This window comes from Aotus nancymaae, unplaced genomic scaffold (genome assembly GCF_030222135.1).
Source record: "Aotus nancymaae isolate 86718 unplaced genomic scaffold, 86718_ANA_hifiasm-v0.15.2.pri h1tg000046l, whole genome shotgun sequence".
Classification (NCBI taxonomy): Eukaryota; Metazoa; Chordata; class Mammalia; order Primates; family Aotidae; genus Aotus; species Aotus nancymaae.
Window position 1 is genome coordinate 816,044 of NW_026988460.1, and position 20,562 is coordinate 836,605.

Here is a 20,562-nt window from a genome sequence, read left to right on the forward strand (position 1 = left end):
TCACCACTTCATCCTTATCATAACCCACTTATTCCCAGTATACAGAGGGGGGACTTTGACTCCAAGCCCACACAGTAGACCAGGCCCTAACTTCTGTTTTTTTTTTTTTTTTTTTTTTTTTTTTGCTTTTCCCCTTGAAATTTTTTAGTGCATTGTGTGTATTATCACATCAGTCCTATTCCTTCTGTCTTAAAATCTGTTTCTTGGTGGTAATTTACATCACCTACTCTGACATACCCTCGATTTTGATGTCACATTGGAAGGGAATTGATAAATCAGTGCCTGTGAGGAACCATGATGGTACCAAACAGAGAGAGATTAGGGTCTGTTAATGAAAATCTTTCAGAACTAAAAGTCTGCATCTCTGACAAAGGGCTCTCAGGTGCTACAGCAAAGATAATTTTTCCATAGGTAAATTTGCTCCTTCTTCCTTAGCAATAGAACACACATTCTTTAGCTGAGACCATGATCATCCAAAAGAAAGATGACATCTCCCAGTTTCCTTTGCAGCTAAGGTGACCATGTCATTAAGGTTTGGCTAATGGCATGCAAGCAGAGTGGTCTGTGCAGTTGCCAGGAACCATGCCCTGAAAGGAAGGTGATGTGTCTTTTTACATCTGTTCCTGTTGGCTAGAACACAGATATGAAGGCTGAGGCTCAAGCAGTCAGATTGGAAGTAGTGTGTTGATGACAGCAGAGCAGGAACTTGGAAGGAGCCTGCATCTGATGATCAGGGAGCACCTCACCAGCCCTGGACTGCTTATCTTTGGACTTTGTGTAAGAGAGAAATCAACTTCCATCTAGGTTTTGTGACTTTGGGTTTTGTATTACTAGCAGCCTAATTTAATCCTAATGAAACAGGCACTGTGACAGAAAATAAGAATATCAGCCAGTGACTTTCCTGGTATCTCTGAGTCAGGGAATTAATGGTTCTCCCTGCTTATGATGCTTATCCATATACTGTCCTTAAGCCAGAATGAAACTTGACAAGGAAATAGGGCTTATGAATGATCAGAAAACATTCTGGCAATCACATTTCAGGTGGCAAAACCCCTGCTCCAGGAAAATCCTGGGAGAGTCACCTGCCCCTCAGTCTGGCGTTGGTGCAGCTTTCCCCTTGATAAGCACGTGTCTGTGAAAACAGCTATTGCCTCTATCATACCAGCCTCTAGAGTCACTTACCCAGCCCAGAGGAGTTACAAATTACGCGAATTGTCTCATATACAAAATGACTTTGTAAAAAGAAGCCCAGAGAACAGGGAACAAAGAACAGGATCAGAGCTGAAGTTTGAAAATATTGGTACAGGATGGATTGGGGCTGGGGGTGGAAAATTGGGAACAGTGAGAAATATTAGGAAGGCAATGAAATAATCTAGGAGGCAAACATTGAGAGCTGGAGCTAAGGCATTGGGAGTAGGAATGTAAAGGAAGCAACAGTTGAATTAGAATTGTTGTGGGTGTGAGATTACATAGCGATTATTCATAAAGGGAAAAGAAGGCAAAAGAATGAGAGCTAGCAAACGAGATGAAAAAGGTTGAACTATAAGGGTAGGAGGAAAAGGAAGAGAGTGAGCATCATGGAACAGGGTACGTTTTAAAGGAAGGAGTGGTCAACAGAGTCAGAAGTACTAAAGAGGTCAAGAAGGATAAGAAGAAAATCTATCAATTGGCTTATTATATTGGTTTTGGCAACATGGTTGCCATTGGAAACTCCGCCCTGAGCAGATCTGCTAAACTAACGTGCATGGAAGCCAGATTGCAGTTGACTGAGGGATTAAGACCTTTCTCCATCCTAGAATAAAGGAAGGCGTGGGATGAAGGGTTGTTTCTTTGGGAAGACAGGAACTGCTAACACAGACCTCAGGTGAAAGCAATTCTTACAAGAATCTTGGTTTGATATCATAGAACACTTTCAATTCATACTCATGTTGTCTTTGGCTCCTGGAAATGGTGTGAATAAAAAACTTCAGCATTGTGACTGCCTTTAACTTTTTGGATGTTTTGACTACTACCCATTCAGTTGGGCCAAAATCAACTAAGAAATTATGCACATGGGTATGATAGTTAAATACCAAATGTTTACTGTCTGTCCCAAGAGATAGTACAAAAAAGTTCTGCTAATTAGGTCCTGTTTACATTTCCATTATCACGGCTAATTACCTGTTTTATTCAATGATATGTTTTATTAATTATCACGAGTGCTCTTGGTTCTCAGCCTATTTTCAACATCTTACAATGCTTTCTTTATTTCCTAGGTGTACTTACCAGCCCAGATTTTGTTTGTATTAAGAAAGCAATAGATACATGGAAGATGACGTGCAAATTGCAGAATCTGCCCCTGTCTTTGCTCTTTCAATGGAGAAATGCGATCAGAAACTGGTCACATTCTAGAATTAGAGATGACTAAGTTATTAAGGTTTATTTTGTGTAGCAGTTCTCACTCTTTTTGACAATGGGCAATGCTTTACGATTAGTATTGAAACCACAAAGACTTATTTATTCTGTTACACGATCTTGATGGGCATTATCTCATATAACCCTCAGAACCCCTTATGAGGGAGTGTGATAGTCCCTCATAAGGGGTTCTGAGGGTTATATGTGTGGGTTGTTCACACAATTTTCTGCCTCTTTCTGGGACTTGACTTTAGAGGCAGGGCTTGGGCACTGGACCAAACTGAGGACTAGCTAAAACACGGACAAAGCAGAAGCAGCTTTCCATAACACATGTCCACCAGTGTGCCATGTCAGTTACCACTGCCGTGGCAACCCCCCAGAGTTACCACCCCTTTCCATGACATTTCTGCATCATCTGTCCCTTAATTTGCAGGTAATTAAAAGTGGGTATAAATATGACTTCAGAACTGTCTTTGAGCTGCTACTCTGGACGCACTGCCTGTGGGGTAGCCCTGCTCTGTAAGGAGCAGTGCCTCTGCTGCTGCTCTACCCTGCTGCTTCAACAGAAGCTGCTGTCTAACACCACTGGCTCACCCTTGAATTATTTCCCGGGAAAAGCCAAGAACCCTCCCAGGCTAAGTCCTAATTTTGGGGCTCAACTGCCCTGCATCAGTAGGATTGCATTTTTTGTTTCTTTGAAGTTAGGTGGGGACATGTGACTTATTTGACCAATGGGATAAGAGCGTTAGTAACGTGGGTCACTTCCAAGGGAAACACTGAATTACCAGTGTGAGATGACACAGCACTCTCTGGTCCTCTTCTATTGTGACTATAGAAGCACAGAGATTGAACTTCTGTTAGGCAGGGGCCCTGAGTGATGATAACAAGGATTACAGCCTATTACTGGTGTGTGAGGGGCATGAAGTGTAGGAGAGAAATAAACTTTTGTGTGTGAGCTAAGTCACTGATTTTGTGAGGTTATTATGGAAACAATATAGTCTATCTTGACAAATATAAGGAGAGACTATTATTATTCTCTTGTTTCCGAGGAGGAATGGGAGGCACAGAGCAGTTAAGAAATTTATCCAAGGCCACACAGGCAGGAAGGTGGAATCAACAGTCAAACCTAGATTTTTCTCAGTCTTAAATGATGTCTTTAACAACTACACTATTCTTCACTGCCTTCCAATTAGTTGTGGGAATTTACAGTCTCAATAGAAAATATTTGTACCTGTCATTTTTAAAGCTGTCTTCTTGAAAATTCTTATGTATGAAGGAATCATTGTGCGAAGTGATGTGATAGGTTTCCAAAATGCAAATGACTTTTTTGGGTCAGGGCTCCCCACAGCCAATGCCTATGGTTCTGCAGGCCTCCTTTCAGCAAGGGAGCAGCCTTTCCAGTTTCCCAGATTCTTCTGTCCCTCTTGATCTGTAAGATCCAGTGTCTGGTCTTAGGACCCATGTCTGAAACCTGTGCCTACACCTTCTCATATTCCCATGTCCTTAGCTCAAGGACTTACCACTCTGCCTTTAAATATTCTCTTTATTTCTGACTTTATCAAGCCCCAAATTAAAAATCTTTTTATTCTGTATAGGTGATTCCTAGATACTATTCATGCTACAGAAAATAGAAATACTGTACAAAATGTAACAAAAATAGCAAAGGACATGACTGTTCATAAAATAAGTAGGATTTAAAGGTTTTAAGACAGCAAAAACTATAGTGAAAAATAGGAAATTATGAAAAAAGAACTTGGACGCTTAAACAATATGCAAATAAGTCTTTTATCAATGAAAATTATCATTATATTAAAAATTCAATGAATAGATTAAGTAGCAGGTGGACTTTGGTTGAGGAAAAAATTAGTAAACTGGAAATTAGATTTGAGAAAATTAACCAGAAAAGGGGTTAAGAGATACAGAGGAAAAAATGATAAGGTCTCATTATAGGTTACTAGAAGGATAGATTAGAATAAACGGGGGGGATGGCCAGGCGTGGTGGCTTATGCCTGTAATTCCAGCACTTTGGGAGGCTGAGGCAGGCAGATCACTTGAGGTCAGGAGTTTGAGACCAGCCTGGTTAATATGGTAAAACCTCATTTCTATTAAAATTACAAAAAATTAGCTGGGTGTGATGGCACACACCTGTAGTACCAGCTACTTGGAGAGCTGAGGCAGGAGAATTGCTTGAACCTGGGAGGCAGAGGTTGTAGTGAGCTGAGATCACATCACTGCATTCCAGCCTGGGTGACAGAGGGAGATTCTATCTCCAAAAAAAAAAGAAAGAAAGAATGGCAGGGAGTGGGAAAGTTGAAGAGATATTAGTTGAGAATGTATCAGAAATGATAGAAGATATAAGTATTTTTTATTTTATTTGAGTACTTATTTTAAAGTAGATTCCTTGACTAGATTTATGATTGAAATAAGACTCTGGTACCCAAATAGTGAAAAAATAAGCTGCTCATTTGAAAATTGTGCCTTGATGAGGATTATTTCTATAATTATGAGTCTACTTTATTGAAGTCCAGTAGGATTATTTGTGAAACAAAATAAAATAGCTATAGTCAGGCCTGAAGATTATGAGAACGAGGAAGTCATACATGTAAAGCTATTGTTCCAACCTGTATTGTGCATAGAGATCAGAAGATGAACTAGTAAAAATGCAGATGGCTATCTCTTACTCCAAAATCACTAGATTCAGTTAGTCTGGCCCAGCAGGTTGTGCCTTTTCTAAGCACCAGCCCAGTTTATTTAATGCAGGATCATCCTTGAACCTCACTGTAACATACATGGTTCTTGCCCACAGTTGCCTCAATGTTGTACTGCTTTGAATCTTGTTGCTTAGGTATGGAAATATTGGCTCTGGTGTACAGGGACTGCCCATCCTCTAACAGCCAAGTCATTTCCTGAGATAGGCTTTAATATCAAGAAAAACTTTGAAGTCCATTGTTTAATAACTTTACCTTTTTAATCAAAAAAGGAAATAAAAATAAACCTCACAGCATTTGAACAAAAGAACGTAGTTTTAGTAAAACAGTAAAAAGAAATCCTGATAACAAAATTACTGATAAATTCACTTGACAAAAACAAGGGTATTCATAATCCATTGGCCTATTTAGCGGAGTTTTAGAATCAATTTAGAATTAAATTTAAACTTGACTTCTACCATGTAGACAAAACTCCTGAAGGATGGAGGTAGCCTGGTATAACAGAGTGAGTACAGACATTCCTGTCAGAAGACCTAGGTTGAATCTTGAGTCTGTCAATCCAGCCATGTGATATTACCCTCTAGTGATAATGTACATTAACATAGCTTGAAGATATTTCTTTTTGTCAGCCAGGACATTATTCAGTCCATCTTCCATGAAATAATTAACTTTCATCAGTACTAATATGCCAACCAATGTGGGATTTCCACCCAGCCATCATTGACACTCCCCAAATAGCCCCTTAGGAAAGGACTGCCACCATTATAATGGTGATAATGTATCACCTCTAGTGAAAATGTACATAAATTTCTTAGCCCAGTTATTAGCATTATGTATAATCATGACTATTGTTATTTATCTTCTCCTCCCCTTAATCAATAAGATGAAGAACATGATGGTGTTCTTCCCTAACTTTGTTGTGAGGATTATTAAATTAGATAATTAATAGGCTACACATTTAGTGCTTATGACATGCTAGGCATAGTTCTAAGTATCTTACATGCATTAACTCATTTGATCTTTACAACACCCTGTGAGGTTCTCCCCATTTTACAGATGAGGAAGCTGAGGCTCAGAGATGGAAAGTACATTACTCAAGGTCACACTGCTATAAGCGGTAAAGCTGGACTATCGTAGGAAGAGCTTAGTCTGGTACCCAGTACACAGTAGGCTCTTAATCATGGACAGCATTCATGGTGTTGTGTGTAGAGAGAACCTTTCCTAAGAGGCTGACTTAGCAGTGTCAATGACAGGTGGGTGGAAACCCATGTTGGTAGGCATATTAGTACTGATGGAAGGTAATTCTTTCATGGAGGATGGGTTGAGTAATGTCCTGGCTGACAAAAAAAAAAAATCTCTAAGCTATCAGCTGCAAATGAGGGTGGACATATATTTAAATAGGAGTTGGGCCCAATTCATCCCATGTGGTCCCCAAATTAATAGTATCTATGAAGGAACTAAATAATTGTCATACTTAGAAATGTTCCCTTTTAGTCCGGAGAGAATGATTACGCTGCAAAGATGCAGTTCTTAAGAGTGGATGAAGGAAAAAAACCCTTCTCTTATATATAGTTATATTCTGATGGGCCAGCAGTAGATGCAAGAAAGGCAGTGATATTTACGTTGATCAGGGACAGATGTTTAACATATTTTATGTAAGAATTGTAGACAAAGTTAACTGACAAAACAGACTGTTTCTTGAAACATTGGACAGATGGAACCAAAAGATATACTCCTGAGGACGCTGAACTCCTCAAAGTGACTCTAATTTAAAAATAATAATAATTAGTCTTGATCAAAGCACTTCAGTGGTGTTCAATTCTTTTGTCTCTGTTCACTTTACCATAGCTACAAAGGTATTTCAGATGTAAAACTTCTCTCTCTCTCTGTATGTGTCTGTGTCACACATGTGTGAGTACTCCTGGCTTCAAAAACATATTTTGTTTTATTTTCTATCATTCACTGTGGGAAATAGTGTGCTGTGCATATTGTTGGCTTTCTCCCCAGCATCTGCTCCCCTCCCCTCTTTCCAACAGCCCTTGATTTCCATTTGGGGATCTGTGGTCGAGGGAGACTGATTCCACACCCAGCTCCATATCTTGTCACTACTGTGATCCAAAGCCTCCTCTTGCTCCCTTTCCTACTGAGAGTGAAAAGGCAAAATTTCCACTGGCTGTGAGGTCCAACACCATCTGATCCTATCCTGCCCTGATCTTGTCGCCTCGCTTTCCCTGCCCCCTCACTTTGCTCCTTTAAAATGATCCCCTTGCTGCTTCTCAAATATGCCAGGCAGGCTCCCATCTCTTCCTTTCTCTAGATCTCTTAGGGCAGGGGTCCCCAACCCCCAAGGCTACTGACTGGTATAGGCCCCTGGCCTGTTAGGAACTGAGCTGCACAGCAGAAGGTGAGTGGTAGGCAAGTGCAACCATTACTGCCTGAGCTCCATCTCCTAACAGATCAGCAGCAGCATTAGATTCTCATGGGAGGGCGAATCCTTTTGTGAACCGTACATGTGAGGGATCTAGATTGCTCACTCCTTATGAGAATCTAATGGCTGATGATCTGTCACTGTCTCCCATTACACCCAGATGGGCCCCTCTAGTTGCAGGAAAACAAGCTCAGGGTTCCCACTGATTCTACATTATGGTGAGTTGTATGTATAAATATATAATTATTTCATTATATATTACAATGTAATAATAAAAGAAAGTGCACAAAAAATGCAATGTGCTTGAATCATCCTGAAACGATCCCTTACCCCTAGTCTGTGGAAAAATTGTCTTCCATGAAACCCGTCCCTGGTGCCAAAAAGGTTGAAGACAGCTGAGTTAGGGAACATTTCACTGAATCAAACAAGCGAAGACCTTGATTGAATTGAATACTTTTGTCCAAATCCCTCATTTTTGCACCACAGAAAAAACATTCCAATAAAACCAGATTAATTTCAAGCATTCACCATTTAATGTTTCAAGAGGAGTTTGCACCAACATTCTGCCCTGGCAAGAATTTTAGAAGACGTGTATGAAGTCTTTCTTCTTGTGTTCATATAGAACAATGTGCAATTCAGTCATGGGGTGAAGGCTTTGTTTAAAGCAACTGAGAGTTATTTACTGGGAGGGATTTCAGTCTTGTTGCATTTACACAGCGTCAGCTATTCTGCTTATAATCACTTAATGAAAACTTAAAAATAAAAACATCTGGAAAGTGTGCCAACCAATGCCTACTTCACCAGTTCCACTTTCTGGCTTGTCTCAAGCAATTTTAATAACGTATGTTAACTCAACCGGGGTCTTGGAAGAATTCATGTCCTATAATCTGCCCCTGTCCACTGCTACGAGAGTTTTGGGAATAGGCCTATGAATTTAATAAAATACTTAAAATAATACTGCAGGAGACTAATATCTTGATAATTATGCAAAGAGTTGCACTTCAGATATATTATGTGCTTCTAAAAGGACGCAGTTTGCCTAGAATTCTGATGATTGTACTTTAAAAGAGCTGTGGTTAACAGGATCAAATTTAAATAGTTTTGATTCACAGATGACTCAAAATGAAATTCATGCAACTAACAGTTGGGAGGGATGGTGCTACCACTCTCTTGAGTTTGCCTTATAATGACTCTGTTTAATTTCCTGTTTTAAAGAAAGAACTTGAATGGAATTTCTTCTTAAGGGATTGTTTGGTTTAAACCTGATCCTCTCGAATGCTTTCCTAAATCCCTCCTTTGAGGATTTGGACTCTGGACTCACCTGAAGGTATCATTTCAGTTCTTGGATGAGAGACACACTCTTCATCATTCCGAAGCAATCCGAGAAAGTTCTTCCCAGCTACAAATGGCACCAGCAAGTGTACAAAGCACACTTTGTCCTGTGGAAAATGAAATTGTATTCTTAACAGTGCATCCTTGGGCTGAAATAGGAAGACCCTCCACCTGGGCATTAATGCAAGTCAGAATCATTAACGTTCACAACAGTCCACATTGCCGTTTAAGCACCTGATGTTCAAGGTATTTGGGTCTCATTTCATTCAATAACATAATACCTGCATTTATTAGCAACTCCAATTTGGACTTCTTACTATTCAATTCGGCTAGGAAAATTTATATTCAAACCAGAGACTTTAAGCTCAAGGACTTCATACTTCTTTTGCCATGGCAATTAGTGGAGCGAAAGACCTCCCAGCCTTTCACCCGAGTTCTCTCCACTTTCCAGGGGAAAAATAATTCAGTGATCACAATAAAGTTTCAGTGTCCAAGCAAATTCTTTTGGGATTATGCGTACATCTGTTTTAGCAATACAGGTAAGGATGACCTATTTCAAACCACAACACGTGAGATACATGCAAGTTTACTTAGTGGAAAGTTATAGGCTAGACATACTGCTCATACGAAGAGGAATTTCTTAACTGTGAAGTTAAGCAAACAATTCCAACAAACTTAATGAATAATTATGAGGCTAAACCAAGATTAATTTCAGGTAAAAACAAAACAGAACAAAACAAACCACCACTAGAAGACATTGAAAACTGCAGTCAAGTAAGATAACAAAGTACAACGTATACCATCCCCAAAAGCTCAGTGATTCCAATGATCAGTGGAGCCTACCTACACAGTAAGAGTTTCACAGCTCTGTGAAACTCTGCCTGGAAGACAGCTTTCTTAGTAGAATTCAGAATTAAGAGCCAAAGTAATCTTTTAGTTTCATTAATGAATATCAAATTTTAGGAATTCTGAATAATTCACTTCACAGGTTACTGTTATGTAGCACTGAATCATATATAAAAGTTCATATATTCACAAGTCATTCATGCAGAAGACCTAAAATAAATACCATGCATTTTAAGAAATTTAATAATTTACTTTTAAATAACTGTAGATTCACATGGAGCTGTAAGAAGCAGTACCGAGAGGTTCAGTGTACCCTGTACCCAATTTCCTTCAATGGTACTTTCTTGCAAAATTTTACTATTATATCACAACTATGATATTGACATTGATACAATCAAGTTACAGAACATTTCCACCTACTCAAGAATCCCTTATGCTGTCTTTTTATAGCCACATCCACTTCTCTCTTGTCCCTATCCTCTCCTTCTCTGTGGGCAACCAGAAATCTGATTTTCATTTTCATAATATTCTCATCTCAAGAATATTAAATAAGTGGAATGATACAGTATGTAACCTTTTGGAAAAGTGCCAGATTGTTTTCCAGCGTGACAATACCATTTTACATTCCCACTAGTACTGCATGAGTGATTTAGTTTCTTTGTGTGCTTGTCAGCATTTGGTGTTGTCACTATTTTTTATTTTAGCCATTCTGATAGGTGTGCAGTGATAGCTTATTGCAATTTGCATTTCCCTGGTGTCCGATGATGTTGATATCCTTGCATGTGTTTACTTGCCATCAGTATGTCTTCAGGGAATTGTCTTTTTCTGTCTTTTGCCCATTTTCTAATTGGCTTGTTTGCTCTTCCTACTTGAGTTTTGATAATTCTTTTAAATTTTGGGGCTATTCAACTGATCTATTTCATATTGAGTGAGTTGTGATAGTTTGTGTTTCTTGAGGAATGGGTCCATTTTATCTAAGTTGTCAAATTCGTTTGTGTAGAGCTGTTTGTAGTATTTGCTTATTATTCTTTTGATGTCTGCAAAATCTGTAATGATATCCCCCGTTTCATTCCCGATGTTGGTAATTTGTATCTTCTCAAGTCTTGCTCAAGGTTTGTCAATTTTATTGATCGTTTTTTTTAAAAGCTCTTTTTTGTTGACTTTTTCTCACAAAACTGTTTTTCTGTTTTCAATTTTATTGACTCCTGCTCTTACCTTTATTATTTTCTTCCTTCTGCTTGCTTTGGGTTTATTTCACTCTTCCTTTTCTAGGTTCTTTAGGTAGGAACTTAGATTGTTTATTTGAGAATTTTCTTCTTTATATACATGTAGTGCTATAAATTTCTGTTAGCACTGCTTTAGCTGTCTAACAAATTCTGATGTGTTGTATCTTTCATTTTCTTTCCATTCTCTGCATTTTAAAATTTCTCTTGAGACTCCCACTTTGACACAGGATTACTTAAAAGTCTGTTCTTTAGTTTCCAAGTTTTGGAGATTTCCCTATTATCTTTCTTTTACTGATTTCTAGTTCGCTTTCATTGTGGTCAAAGAACATACTTTGTACTAGTTCAATTATTTTAAATGTGTTGGTGTTTGTTTTACGGCCCAAGTATACTACATCTTGGTATATGTTCTGTAGGCCCTTGACAAAATGTTTGTGCATTCATGTTCTTGACCTTGGTCTTGTAGTTTTCTGTTTTTGTTTTTTTTTCCTTTTTCTTTTAGAATTGCCTATTTGGTGTTGGTATCAGGCTAAAGCTAGTCTGATTAAATGAGTGAGGAAGTGTTTTCTCCTATTCTATGTTCTGAAAGAGATTGTGTAGAATTGATGGCATCTTCTTCAAATGTTTGGTCAAATTATCTGGGCCTGGATATTTCTTTTTTGGAAGATTTTTAAAAACACAAATTCGATTTCTTCAATAGTTTTGGCACTATTCATATGATGTATTTCATCTTGGGTGAGTTTTATTAGTTTGTAATTTTCAAGGAATTGGTGTATTTCTTCTAGGTTGATGAATTTATATGCATGTGTGGAATTGTGTGTGTGGGGGGGTGTGTTTCTTTTATGGCATTCCTTGTTATCCTTTCAATGTTTGTGGAATCTGTAATGATATTTCCCCCTCTTATTCCTGATATTGCTAATTTGTTCTCTTCTTGTTTTCCTTTGTCAGTCTTTCTAGAGTTATTAATTTTATCACTCTTTTGAAAGAACCGATTTTTGGTTTTATTAATTTTCTCTACTGCTATTCTGTTTTCAGTTTCATCGATTTCTGCTATTATCTTTATCATTTCTTTCCTTTGCTGTAAATCTGTTCTAGCTTTTTTTTTTTTTTTTTTTTTTTTTGCTTATTAAGGTAGAAACTGAGTTAAATGATTTGAGACCTTTTTTCTTTCCTAATGTAAGTATTTAATGCTACAAATTTTCCTGCTTTAATTGCATCCCATAAATTTTCCATGTTTTACTTTCATTTTCTTTTATTTCAAAATATTTTCTGACTTATCTTGAGACTTTCTTTTTGATCTATGGATTGCTTAGAAGTGGGTTGTTTAATTTCAGAATCTTTGAAGATTTTTCTGTTATCTATTATTGATTTCTAGTTTAATTTGATCATTGTCCAAGAACAAACTTTCTATTTCAGTTCCTTTTATTAAGTTCGTTAAGCTTTGGCTTATGAGTCAGAGTATAGCCTATCTTGGTGAATGTTTACTATGTTGTGGAAAAGAATGTGTATCTTGATGTGTCTTGGTGGAATGTTCTATATAAATCAATTAGATACATTTGTTTGAAGGTGTTGTTGAGTTCTATTGTATCCTTAGCAATTTTTCTGTTTCCTAGATCTATCTATTACTGAAAGAAGTTTGTTGAAGACTTCAACTATAATTGTGCATATACCTATAGCTATTTCTCCTTTCAGTTCTGTCAGTGTTAGTTTCAAGAATTTTGAAACTATGTTACTAGGTGCATAAACATTTAAGATTATTATGTCTTCTTGATGATTTAAATATTTTATTAATATCCAGTATCACTCTTTATCTCTGATCATATATTCTTTTAGAGCAGGCCTGCTGGCAGTAGATTCTTTTAGTTTTCCTTCACTGAAAACATATTTATTTCATCTTCATTTCTGAAGGAGTTTTCCACTGAATATAGAATTGTATGTTAACAGTTCTTTACTTTTAGCACTTAAAAAATGTTGTGCTATTCCCTCTGGCTGCCATGGTATTCTGAAGAGAAATCTGCAGGTACTTAAATTATTATTTCCCTCTAAGAAATGTATTGTTTTTCTCTTGCCATTTTCAAGAGTTTTTTTTTTTTTTATGGTTTTAGTTCAGTAATTTTATTATGTCTGGTGATGAGTCTCTTTTGGTTTATCTGCTTGAGTTTGCCAAGCTTCTTGAATCTGTAGATAAGTGTCTTTTGCCAAATTTGAGAAGTTTACAGCCATTGTTTTTTCAAATGTTTATTCAGCATTGTACTCCTTCTTCTCTTTTTCTGGAACTCTCATGAAGACACACGTTAGACCTTTTTTTAGTGTTTTGCATGTCCCTGAGGATTTGTTCATGCAGATAACCTGAGATTGGGAGTTCCAGACCAGCCTGACCAACAACATGGTGAAACCCTGTCTCTACTAAAAAATACAAAATTAGCCAGGTGTGGTGACACATGTCTGTAATTCCAGCTACTCAGGAGGCTGAGGTGGGAGAATTGCTTGAACCCAGAGGCAGAGGTGGTGGTGAGTCGAGATCCTGCCACACTGTACTCCAGCCTGGGCAACAAGAGTGAAACTGTCTCAAAAAAAAAAAAAATATATATATATATATATATATACACACACACACACACACACACTATATATATATTTTATATATTTCTCTTTATTGTGCATATTAATTTCTATTGATCTATTTTTAAGTTCACTAACTCTTTCTTCTGTCACCTCCAATCTGCTGTTGATCCCATACAATCAGTTATTAATTTTGGTTATTGTATTTTTCAGTTCTAAAATTACTATTTGGTTCCTTTTTATACTTTCTATTTATTTACCAAGACATTCTAGTTTTTAATTTATTCCAAGTGTATTTGTGATGCTTGTTGGAGCATTTGTATAGCAGCTGCTGTAAAGTCTTTGTCTGATAACTTCAGTATCTATGTCGTTGTAGTGTTGATGTCAGTTGAGTGCTTTTTGATGCAATTTGAGATTTTTCTCATTCTTTGTGTGCCCAGTAATTTGGGTTATATTCTAGGCATTTTGAATATTATATTATAAAACTCTGTGTCTTATTTAAATTTGATGAAAGTTGTTAAAATTTTTGCTTTAGTGGGCAAACTGGTTAGGTTCAGACCACAAATTCCAACTTCCACCTGTGGGAACTGCCGCCAGTGTGGTTTCCATTTTCTTTTCTCCTCCTCCTCCTCTTCCTTTGCTCCCTCCTCCCCCTCCTTCCTCCTCTTTTCTTCTTCTTCCTCCTCCTTTTTCTTTCTTCTTATTCCTCCTCCTCTACCTCTTCTCCTTTTACTTCTTCTCCTTCTTTCTCCCTTCCTCCTCTTCGTTCTTCTTCTTCCTTTTCTTCTTTCCCTCCTTTTTCTTCATCTCTCCCTTTCTCCCTTGTTCCTCCTCCTCCTCTTCTTCCTCTTCTCCTTCTCCTTCTTTCCCTCCTCCTCCTCTTTCTCCTTCTCCTTCTACTTCTTTTCTTTTCTTTTTTTTTTAACATTTACCAGTTTATTGCAAGAGATATTGCAAAGGATAAAGATGAAGAGACACATAGGGGAAGGTATAGGGGGATGGGCACAGAGCTTCCATGCCCTCCTGGACATGCCACCCTCTGGGAGTCTCCACATGTTCAGCTATCTGGAACCTTCTCATTTCCATTTTTAAAGCCTTGGCAGTGGAATTCTGATGCGTCCCACATGTGTGAGACTTCGGCCATAGTCTAACTGTTCATTCAATTCTCAAAGTTTTTTGGTTTGCTGATTAGGATCAGACTCATGAATGTGCAGCTTACAGTGAGTCCAAGTGTTCATAAAGAGCTATGGGGTTGCTTTCCTGAGCTCCCCCTCTGGTACTTTCCGTTTCCTAGTGTTCCTCTTTTTGGCCTTCTGGCCTGATAGCTGGGGCTTTAGTTACTTTCTGCCATGCAAATCTGCAACTGCTCAAATATCCAGGCCCATGTGGCAGGAGGATAGAGAAAGAATAAAATAAGATGCAGTGGAGGGGTTGTCCCACTCTCTTGGGATCACCACCCTATTGATGGGCAAGGAAGATGTCCTTCCCTAAGAGTTTTGGTTCCTGCTAGCCCCAGCTGTAGTCTCTGTCACTGCCTGCCTTGGATTGCTCAGGGGATAGGATGAGAGAAAACTGAGAGAAGAAAATCTAAAAAAACAAAAAAGAAAGTGGGATTTCCATATTGTATTCTAAGTGTCAGAAGTTTCCATTCCTCTCTTCCCAAGCCAGTAGTACAAGGCTTCTTCTAGAGTACTGCTTATACGGTGCTCCCATTTGAGTTTCAGGGTCTATCGTATTCAGGCCAGGGGATACAGGAGGGAAAAAGTGATAAACTCACTACCATTTTGGTGGCACTTCAAGGTCTAGTCTTCTTCCTCAATTCATCTGCTACTATTTACTTCTCAGGGTCCTCAAACAACTTCTCTACCCAACCTATGTAGATATATTTTCAATGGGAGATCCAGAGTAGAGTGTGCCTTCTCCATCTTACCTGGGTGGGACCTCAAAACACGCATTTAAATTTCACTTCACACCTATCACCTATCATAAAAAGGCTTAGCTCATACTCTGAGAATTACTGGTCAAAAGCAGGGTGTCTCAGCCTCCCATTTTTTCGAATACAGGAACAATTGTATGTTTATCAGCCTTTTAGTCATGACACAGTGCCATTAATGAAACATTGTGACTTAAGGTGTTAGATTCTCTAAGTATCCTTAAAAAGTTATATACCTGGATGATATTACTTTAGCTCTTGGTTAAAATGTAATCAAGACAGTGATTAAAGACAGACTCTGGTTTTTATCCAAAGTTGAGAAAAGAAAACGTACTGCTTTGGAAGACATTGCCCATTTTGTTCAGCATTGTTTAAATAAAACATTTCTCTTTTAATTTCATGTAAAGAAAAGGTTCATCGCTTCTTATGAACTCTCATGTTTCTTATGTGACTTAGTTTTTTTTCTGTTCTGGCTTTCAGAAATCTCAAATCCTCACGTATTTTTGGTTCAATTACACTGGCTCTCCTTAGCTAGGTCTCCTGAAATAACCATTTTTCCTCTATCATGTTACGTGTATCTATTTTTTTTTTTTTTTTTTTGAGATGGAGTTTCGCTCTTGTTACCCAGGCTGGAGTGCAATGGTGCGATCTCGGCTCACTGCAACCTCCACCTTCTGGGTTCAGGCAATTCTCCTGCCTCAGCCTCCTGAGTAGCTGGGATTACAGGCACGCGCCACCATGCCCAGCTAATTTTTTGTATTTTTAGTAGAGACGGAGTTTCACTATGTTGACCAGGATGGTCTCGATCTCTTGACCTCGTGATCCACCCGCCTCGGCCTCCCAAAGTGCTGGGATTACAGGCGTGAGCCACCGCGCCCGGCCACGTGTATCTATTTTATACTTATTATATGGATAGACACCAAATCATAAATGAATTTGATGCAATGGTAGGATTATTAGTCTCCTGTCTTTGATTCTCTGCCATTTTTGGTATTTCAAAAAATCATGCTGTTTTTTTTTTAAATATAAAACTTAAATGAAATAACTATGTTAAACCTGATGATGAGTACATGTGATTTTAGAATGGTTATTGACTTTGTATATACTTGAAGTTCTTCATAGTAAAAAGTTAAAAGTTTTTTTTTTTTAAAGAAATGATTACCCAGCTATTCTATTAATATTGCAGCTCTGGTATAAGAATAAAAGCACAATAATTGAAATAGAATAGCTAGACCTGCAATATTAATAGACTAGCTAGTCCTGAAGCTAGAACTAGCACATTAATTTCTGATGTATAAGTTGAAGATGCAATAATAAATCAGGAGGAAAAGGAAAGATTTTCAACAAATAGATATCTTGTAATATCTAGGTTAACTATTTGTACAGAAAAAGGTTTACTTTCACTGGATATAAAACCTCAAAATTAATTCTAGGCACACCTAAGAATTAAGTGGAAAAAAAGCTAAAGAAAAAAGAATCTAAAAACTAAGTAATTATTTATTGACCTCTCTATTTTCGGAAGAACTTCTTAAGGTAAAAACAAAAGAAAACAATCATAAAAGGTCAAAGATTTTATCATATAAATATTTCACACTTTGTATTTTGAAATTTAAAAAGCCACAATAATCCAACAACAAACTAGAAATATTATTTACAACAAATATCACTGGCAAAGCATAAGTAGTCTACGGCTATGCTAAACTTTTGTAAATGAATAAAATGAACAGTAAAACTCAAGCAGATAAACAGTCAAATGTCTTGATAATTCACAAAATAAGAAGTGGCTAACAAACATGCAAAAGAAGTATATTCTTCATTAATAACTTATTAAGGTAAATCACACCTGTTAGATATCAATTATCTGCCAAATGTGACAGTTTTATGGAAACTACGGTAAAATAGTTTTTTAAAATAATGATGATGATTTAATCAAGCTATTTTGTCAAGAGCTTTAAAGCTTTAAAATACTAAGCATTTGATCCAATAATTCACCTCAAGGAGTTTGTCATAAGGATAAACTTTATATCCTTAAGTTAGTGACATATATTCTTAATTCTAAACATATTCATATATAAAATATATAATTTTATATTATGTGTATGTGTATACACACATATATACATACATATGTGTATGTATACGCACACACATATACATATATAAGCTATATATACACATACATGTATATATGTACATAATATATGATTATATATTTTATATATAAATATGCTTAGTATTATGTAATAAAAACTTTACTGCAATGACTATATAAATGCTCCAACAAGCAATTGCACATACATTTGAAACAAATAAAAAACAGAACATTTCAGCATAAAAATAGAAGATATAAAGAATCAAATAGAAACACATAGACACTCACACACAGACACACACACATGCTCACAGATGTTTGCTGTAGTTTTAGAAAAAAATATCTGGAGACAACTTAATTGTTGACACTTCAGTAAATAATTGTATATTTGTATAAGGAATATTTTGTAGTCAATTTGACATAATATTATTTTTCTCCAGGGGCTTGTGATACAGGAAAAATGTGGAGTTATTGTTTAATGGATGTAGAGTTTCTGTTTGGGATGATGAAAAAGCTCTAGAAATAATGGTGACAATTATACAACATTTTTGAACGTTCTTAATGCCTCTAAGCTGTATGCTTAAAAGGATTAAAATGGTAAATTTTTATGTTATGTGTATTTTACCACAATATAAAAAGAATTATTTTGTGATGTAGAAAAACACATTATAAAAAAGATGTTACGTTAAAAATGAAAATGTTTGTACACATGTTAAAGGGAACCCACTGCTATTTTTTTTCTGTTAGAATATACTGATTCACAACTGAGGATGCATATCAGAATCACGAGAAGAGCTTTAAAAAATACCACGCAGAGACTCAACTAAAAAAGAAAACTTCAGGCCAATATCCATGATGAATATCGACACAAAAATCTTCAATAAAATACTGGCAAACCAATTGCAACAGCACATCAAAAAGCTTGTCCATCACGATCAAGTAGGTTTCATCCCAGGGATGCAAGGCTGGTTCAACATATGCAATTCCATAAACATAATCCATCACATAAACGGAACCAAAGACAAAAACCACATGATTACCTCAATAGATGCAGAGAAGGCCTTTAACAAAATTCAGCAGCCCTTCATGCTAAAAACCTTCAATAAACTAGGTATGGATGGAACGTATCATAAAATGATAAAAGCCATTTATGACAAACCTACAGTCAATATCATACTGAATGGGCAAAAGCTGGAAGAATTCCCTTTGAAATCAGGCACCAGACAAAGATGCCCTCTCTCACTACTCCTATTCAATATAGTATTGGAAGTTCTAGCCAAAGCAATCAGGCAAGAAAAAGAAATAAAGCATATTCAAACAGGAAAGGAAGAAGTCAAACTGTCTCTATTTGCAGACGACATGATTGTATATCTAGAAGACTCCATCGTCTCAGCCCAAAATCTTCTCAAACTGATAAGCAACTTCAACAAAGTCTCAGGATTAAAAAATCAGTATGTATAAATCACAAGCATTCCTATATACCAATAACAGACAAACAGAGAGCCAAATCAAGAGTGAACGCCCATTCACAATGCTACAAAGAGAATAAAATACCTAGGAATACAACTAACAAAGGATGTAAAGGACCTCTTCAAGGAGAACTGCAAACCACTGCTCAACGAAATAAGAGAGGACACAAACAGATGAAAAAACATTCCATGCTCATGGTTAGGAAGAATTAATATCGTGAAAATGGCCACACTGCCCAAAGTAATTTATAGACTCAATGCTGTCCCCATCAAGCTACCAATGACCTTCTTCACAGAACTGGAAAAAACCACTTTAAACTTCATATGGAATCACAAGAGAGCCCACATAGCCAAGACAATCCTAAGCAAAAAGAACAAAGCCAGAGGCATTACACTGCTGGGCTTCAAACTATACTACAAAGCTACGTTAATCAAAACAGCATGGTACTGGTACCAAAACAGAGACATAGACCAATGGAACAGAACAGAGGCCCCAGAAGCAACACCACACATCTACAACCATCTGCTCTTTGACAAACCTGACAAAAACAAGCAATGGGGAAAGGACTCCATGTTTAATAAATGATGTTGGAAAAACTGGCTAGCAACGTGCAGAAAGCAGAAACTGGACCCCTTCCTGTCACCTCACACTAAAATTAACTCCAGATGGATTAAAGATTTAAACATAAAACCTAACACCATAAAAACACTAGAAGAAAACATACGCAAAACCATCCAGGATATAGGCATAGGCTAGGACTTCATGACTAAAACACCAAAAGCAATGGCAACAAAAGCCAAGATAGACAAATAGGATCTAATTAAAGTTGAGGGCTTCTGTACAGCAAAAGAAACCACCATTAGAGCGAACCGGTAACCAACAGAATGGGAAAAAATTTTTGCAATCTACCCATCTGACACAGGGCTAATATCCAGAATCTACAAAGAACTAAAAGAGATATACAAGAAAAAAGCAACTTCATTCAAAAGTGGCGAAGGATATGAACAGACACTTTTCAAAAGAAGACATATATGAGGCCAACAAACATGAAAAAATGCTCATCATCACTGGTCATTAGAGAAATGCAAATCAAAACTACATTGAGATACCATCTCATGCCAGTTAGAATGACGATCATTAAAAAATCTGGAGACAACAGATGCTGGAGAGGATGTGGAGAAATAGGAACACTCCTACACAGTTGGTGGGAGTGCAAACTAGTTCAACCATTGTGGAAGACAGTGTGGCGATTCCTCAAGGACCTAGAAATAGAAATTCCATTTGACCCAGCAATCCCATTATTGGGTATATACTCAAAGAACTATAAGTCATTCTACTATAAAGACACATGCACACATATGTTTATTGCAACCCTGTGTACAATAGCAAAGTCCTGGAACCAACCCAAAAGCCCATCAATGATAGACTGGACAAAGAAAATGTGGTACATATACACCATGGAATACTATGCAGCCATAAAAAATGATGAGTTCATGTCCTTTGCAGGGACTTGGATAAATCTGGAAGCCATCATTCTCAGCAAACTGACACAAGAACAGAAAACCAAACACCAC